The sequence below is a fragment of the Sorex fumeus genome, unplaced genomic scaffold, assembly GCF_029834395.1.
Source record: "Sorex fumeus unplaced genomic scaffold, SorFum_2.1 ptg000070l, whole genome shotgun sequence".
Taxonomy (NCBI): Eukaryota; Metazoa; Chordata; class Mammalia; order Eulipotyphla; family Soricidae; genus Sorex; species Sorex fumeus.
The window spans coordinates 365,529-371,528 of NW_026606127.1; positions in this window are offsets into that span (position 1 = coordinate 365,529).

Here is a 6,000-nt window from a genome sequence, read left to right on the forward strand (position 1 = left end):
TAATTACAGATATTTCCTTGATAAATACAGATGCAAAGATCCTTAAGAAAATAACAGCAAAGAAAATCCAGAAACTCAACAAATGATCACACACTAAGACCAAGTAGGTTTATCTTGGGATGCAAGGATGACTTAACATTCTCAAGTCAATCAACAGAATACACCATCTCAATAAAATAAAGATAAAAGTCATATGATCATATCAATAGATGTAGATAAAGCATTTGATGAGATCCAGCACCCATTCATGATGAAAAACTCTCAACAAAATGGGAGTTGAAAGTACTTTCCTCAATATAGTCAAAGCAAACTATCACAAACCCACAGCAAGCATTATTCTCAACGGGGAAAAACTAAAGGCTTGGGTCAGAAATCAATGAGCTAGAATCCCAAAATACAATCAGGCACAAACCAAGTTACCGACTCTCACCACTCCTATTCAGCATAGTACTTGAAGTACTTGCCATATGATTTGGTAAGAAAAAGATATCAAGGGCATCCAGATAAAAAAGGAAAAACTCAAGCTTTTACTATTTGCTAAATCAATATCCATTAGTCCATGGCTTTCCGGTATACTAATAATGAAAGAGAAAAAAGAGATAGGAGAAGAACAATCCCATTCACAATAATACATCAGAAAATCAAGTATATTAGAAACAGCTAAGAAGGTTAAGGATCTATACCAAAAAAAAAAAAAACCCTACAAACACCACTTCAAGAAATAAAAGAGGATATGAGGAACTGGAATCACATCCCATGCTCATGGATTGAGAGGATTAACACTGTCAAAATAGCAATACACCCCAAAGCGCTATTAAGATTCAATGCGCTTCATATAAGTATACCAATAACATTTTTCAAAGAAACAGATTAAAAATTCTTGAAATTCATAAACAACAATAAACTCCCATGAATAGCTAAACCAATCTTTCGAAAAAGAAGATGGGATCACCTTCCCCAACTTCAAATCCTAGGACAAAGTCGTAGTAATCAAAAAAGCATGGTATTCAGATAAAGACAGGGCTCAGATCAATGGAATGTCGTCAAATATCCTGACGCTGACCCTCAGATTATTATTACCTAATCATTCATAAAGGCTCAAGAACTATGAAGTTGAGCAAGGAAGTCTCTTCAGCAACTGGTGCTGGGCAAACTGGACAGTAACATGCAAAAAAGATGAAGTCAGACCTATTTATAGTGCCAGGAACAAAGTCAGATCAAATGAATTAAAGACCTCAATATGATACCTGAATTCTTAAGATATATGGAGAAAAATGTGGGAAGATCCCTCCATGACATTAAAGCTAAGGGAAACTTCTAGAATGAAACACCATTGACCAAGGAAGAGGAAGTGAAGATAAACAAATGAGACTACATTAAACTAAGAAATTTCTGCAACTCAGAAAAAATGGTGACCATGATAAAAAGACAGCCCACATATTGGAGAAAAATTATTTATGCAATACCCATAAAATTAACCTCAAAATTCTGACTGCTGTATCATTAAATATACTAAATAATTCCTGTGACTTTTATTCTTCTTCACATATATTTACTCTAAAATATTTTAGATTTCCTTTTAAATCACAGGTAAAAATGTAAAATTATAACTTTTCTTAAAAGCTAAAAATAACACCTATACTTTGCCAGGTGAGACCCAAAAAACAAAACAGCAAACAAGCAAGCAAGAAAGAAAGAAATTAAAAATTAAAAATAATGCTCGTTGCAGTGCTAAGGATCAAACGCAGATCATTATACAATGGAAGTCAAATGTTCTATCACTGAGTTATATTCCTGTTCTTAAACATTTAAAAAGGTCTTATTTGATGTTTCATTGCATTTTCTTTTTTAAAAAATGCTTTTCTTAGTAGACCTGGTCGCCACTGTACCTCCTACTTGTTGACCTTTGTATATTTTACCTCTAAGATTCAGCTGGCACCTTATTCTTCTATATCCATGCTCTCATTTGACAAACTTTCCAAGATCATGTCTGACTTGCTTTAACTTGACATAAAATGGACACCTTATTTTCTGTATGCTCTCACGCTACAGGTGATGATGTTTTCGACCCTGGAGAAGCATTTTCTGGGGAGCTTTCTGACTGTTTCTACTTGACTTCAAAGTATCTAAAGGTAAGGAATCATCTTTTTTTTTTTTTGCATTTATGGGTCACACCTGGCGATGCACAGGGGTTACTCCTGGCTCTGTACTCAGGAATTACTCCTCACGGTGCTTGGGGGGACCATACAGGATGCTGGGAATCTAACCTGGGTAGGCCGTGTGCAAGGCAAATGCCCTACCTGCTGTACTATTGCTCCAGCTCCCCCCTCCGCATAATTCATCATCTTGAGGGCCTCAGATTTCTACCTTCCATTTAGAAACTTCATCTTTACATTGACACAGTAAATTGAAACCACAGAACCATTGAATGGCATGTTATAATGGTAGCAGCCATGAGCAAGCATTGATAACCCATAAGTTGGCATAAATGAATTCTATCTCAGAGGCTTCAACTTCTGAGGATACCTTTCACAACCTCCTTTCTGTTACGTATTCCTGGATCACAATCTACATCAGTCCATCAGTAAAAACTGTACACCCAAAAGCTAGTCTTCCAATGGGATCAGAATCCTTGATCCTTGTAACTTGCAATTTTTCATTCATGACTTGTTGACCTTGTTTCAGGCGGAGGCAACGAGAGCATAAACTCAACTTTCCAGTAGTTTCCACAGGAAATCCAAATACCTAAGAATGTTATCATTTCTGACAACACAGTTTAAAATTTTTTTGGAATCCCACGGAAAGCTACTATCATTAATGGTATAATATTACTATTCTCCAAAGTCCAGATCTTCCAAAAGAACTCTCTACCCTCCTCACTCCAATTGCAGACTCCAGTCTATGATGCTCCTGAAACTGCTTCTAATAGTTTCACTCAGGTTCTCCCCTAAAGTGCACAAGTTAAGTTCATACCACTCCAAGTTCTTATTCCTAAACTACTAGAGTCGGCTTGATTCTCAAGCTTGTGTTCTCCCTTGAGGAAATACCGTGCTTCCTTTCTCTATGTCTCTCTTTGCTTGCTTTGTTAAATGAGTCTTCTCTCTTGAACATATATTACTTTTCACACTACAACTCTGTCACAAGTTTCTAAGTATTGTTTGAAAAATCTATTTTGCTTCATTGAACTAAAAATTTAAAAAACCAGAGTTTTGTTAAAACCAATATTTGTTTCTTTTAAACCGCAAATTTTGAGAATGAAAGGTGGTAAAGCAATGAAATACTACTCAGTTGTATGATGTGAAATGTTATTATTTGTAGAAAAATTGATAACATGAGGGTATTTTGTTTAGTGACATAAATCAGGCATAGAAAGATAGGCATCATACAAGTTCATGCATATGGGACATATAGAGAAAACAAATTAAAGGAATAAAATGAGACAGACAAACGTCTAAAACATATATATTCTATGATTTATAATTCGATTAATAATGGTTTCTTATAAACATAATTCCAACATAACACTACTCATTCTCTCAAAAATTAACCTCTTCCTCTCTCCCAAACCCCCAAAATCCCTCCTCCCAATCCCCTGACTCAATTTTGTGGATCAGTTCTCCACGACAGTGCACCTACCAGAAATAGGCAAGGCATTGTTACTGGCTATTCTAAGGATAATGGACAAGGCCCTGTGCTAGAAGTGGAGGTAAATGTTGTAGTTCTTACTGTTTGCCATGTGGTGTTGTTGATTTTTGGTTTTCTTTGTATTTGAAAGAGTTTCTGTATATATTGCACTTGAAAATAAGAGACCTAGGACAGAGTGATAGTACATTTCGTAAGGCACTGGCCCTGTGCACAGCTGACCTCAGTTTGATCTTTAGTATCACGTATGTTCTCCTAAGCACATTCAGCAGTGATCCGTAGCACAGACCCATGAATATTCCCTGAGCAGTACGGGCTATGACCCAGATTCAACCTGATCCAAACAAAAGCTTTTTTTTAAAAAAATAGATATTTTTAAACTATTAAGTTCCATACTGTAGTTGGTATATCAAATACATTACGGGGAGTTTGCCAGGCTTTGCTGTGCGGGCGAGATACTTTCGGTAGCTTGCTGGGCTCTCTGAGAGGGGTGGAGAAATCGAACTTGGATCAGCCATGTTGGCTGCGTGCAAGGCAAACGCCCTACCGCTGTGCTATCGATCCAGAGCTTAGCATTGTAAAGTAGTCTAGTCTCAATTCATTTGCTTTCTTGAAAATATAATAGGAAGTTGATATCATGGAATAGGAGTTAGAATGAAGCACCACTTTATCATGAAATTTGTGCTGAAGTACAGATTCTAGGTTTGATGACTTAAGACAGGAGAACCGAAACCCAAGTGTATTCAGAACCTTGTTGCTCATTCATGGAAGGGAAAGTTAAAGTGATACTATCACAATAAGAGTTTTGAAATGTCTCGAGAACATACAAAAATATTAGTTTAAGACATGTATTTTATTTTAGTGTGGTTATTTTGGAGGACTGCTGAACTAGAACAGTGAAAAATGTGGCATTCCCTACCACAGAGGCTGGGTAGGATGGTGGGTATTGGAGATGGGAGGGAAACTGGGATCCGTCGTGGTGGAGAATGGGCACTGGTGGAGGGATGGGTACTTGAACATTGTATAACTGAAACATAAGCACAAAAATTTGTAAGTCTACGACTGTACCTCATGATGTATCACTTATAAAAATTTTTAACAAATGGAAAAACTAGGGAAAAATGTGGTATTCTTTTGTGTGCTCCCGAAGTTTCATTACATGAAACCTAGATGTCCATTATACTATCATATCTTCCAATCTCCTTTAGGAGCTCTTACGTTGAGTGTGAAAATAACATGCTGTAAAAAGAGTGAGAGGATTAAACATGAACTGATTTCTTTCAAGTTCATTTCATAAACTTAATAATCTCAGTGTACTTAACTTAAATACCACCTGTCTATGGACAGTTTTCCTCTTTTTTGACCTCAATTATTGATTTTTTTTTCCCTTCTCTTAGTTTTACCTACCTTGATAACTCGATTCTGTGTTGGGTTGAGTAGACAGAGAGAAGTCGATTCCAGAAAAGGAGGCTGGTGTTTGGTTATTTGGGGGCTGAACCTCCTTCAGAACCGTAACCATTTCTCGCGATGAGTTGCTGTAAGTTTGGGGGGCAGAGCCCTTTTGTCCTGTGTATGACATGGAGTCATAGGACTGCAGGCCAGAACGGAGAGTTCCCAGAGTGCCTTGATGATAGTAATACACCTGGCTTCCTTCCTGTAATGGAAGTGACAGGCTTTTACTCTGATGTGGAACCTGAGATGGTGTTCTCTCAACAAGACTGGCAGAAAGTGATGGGTACACAGACACCATGTTGTTGGTATCTAGGATTTTCTCATAGCGAGCTGACATAGACATGGAAGAGACAGCAGAGTCTTGGTCAAGGACAGTCACAGAAAAATCTTCCATGGAAGACTTCTCTTCAGCACTTCCTGCAATATCACATTCCAAAACACTCGGGTAGGAAGCAGCTGAGGTGGATATATGACTCTGGTGAAACACTCCAGATAGAACTGTTGTGCTGAAATGTTCGTAAAGCTAGGCACTACCCATCAGTGGTTGGAAACAGGTGCCAGAGGATGAGGGCAGGAGCCAAGCAGAACTACCCACTGGAGCAGATACTCTGGAGTAGTTGCAAACACTTCCTGTTAGGGAAGCTGTATCATTCACCACAGGAAGGGAAAACTGCAGAGTATGTACAGTTCCAAATACAGATAGATTTTGATAACTTTCTGTAAGAACCAAGAGGGTGATGAAAAAAATCTGTGAGACTAATAATCTCCTTCAACGCTGAGAGGAACAATATTAACTTAAAATTTAAGCCATTGAGATGCTTCTAGTACGAACAGTCATCTGAGTTTCCCAAATTCCAACAACTTAGGGTTATTCAAAGCCTGGAAAATTTTGGCACTTTGTGTATT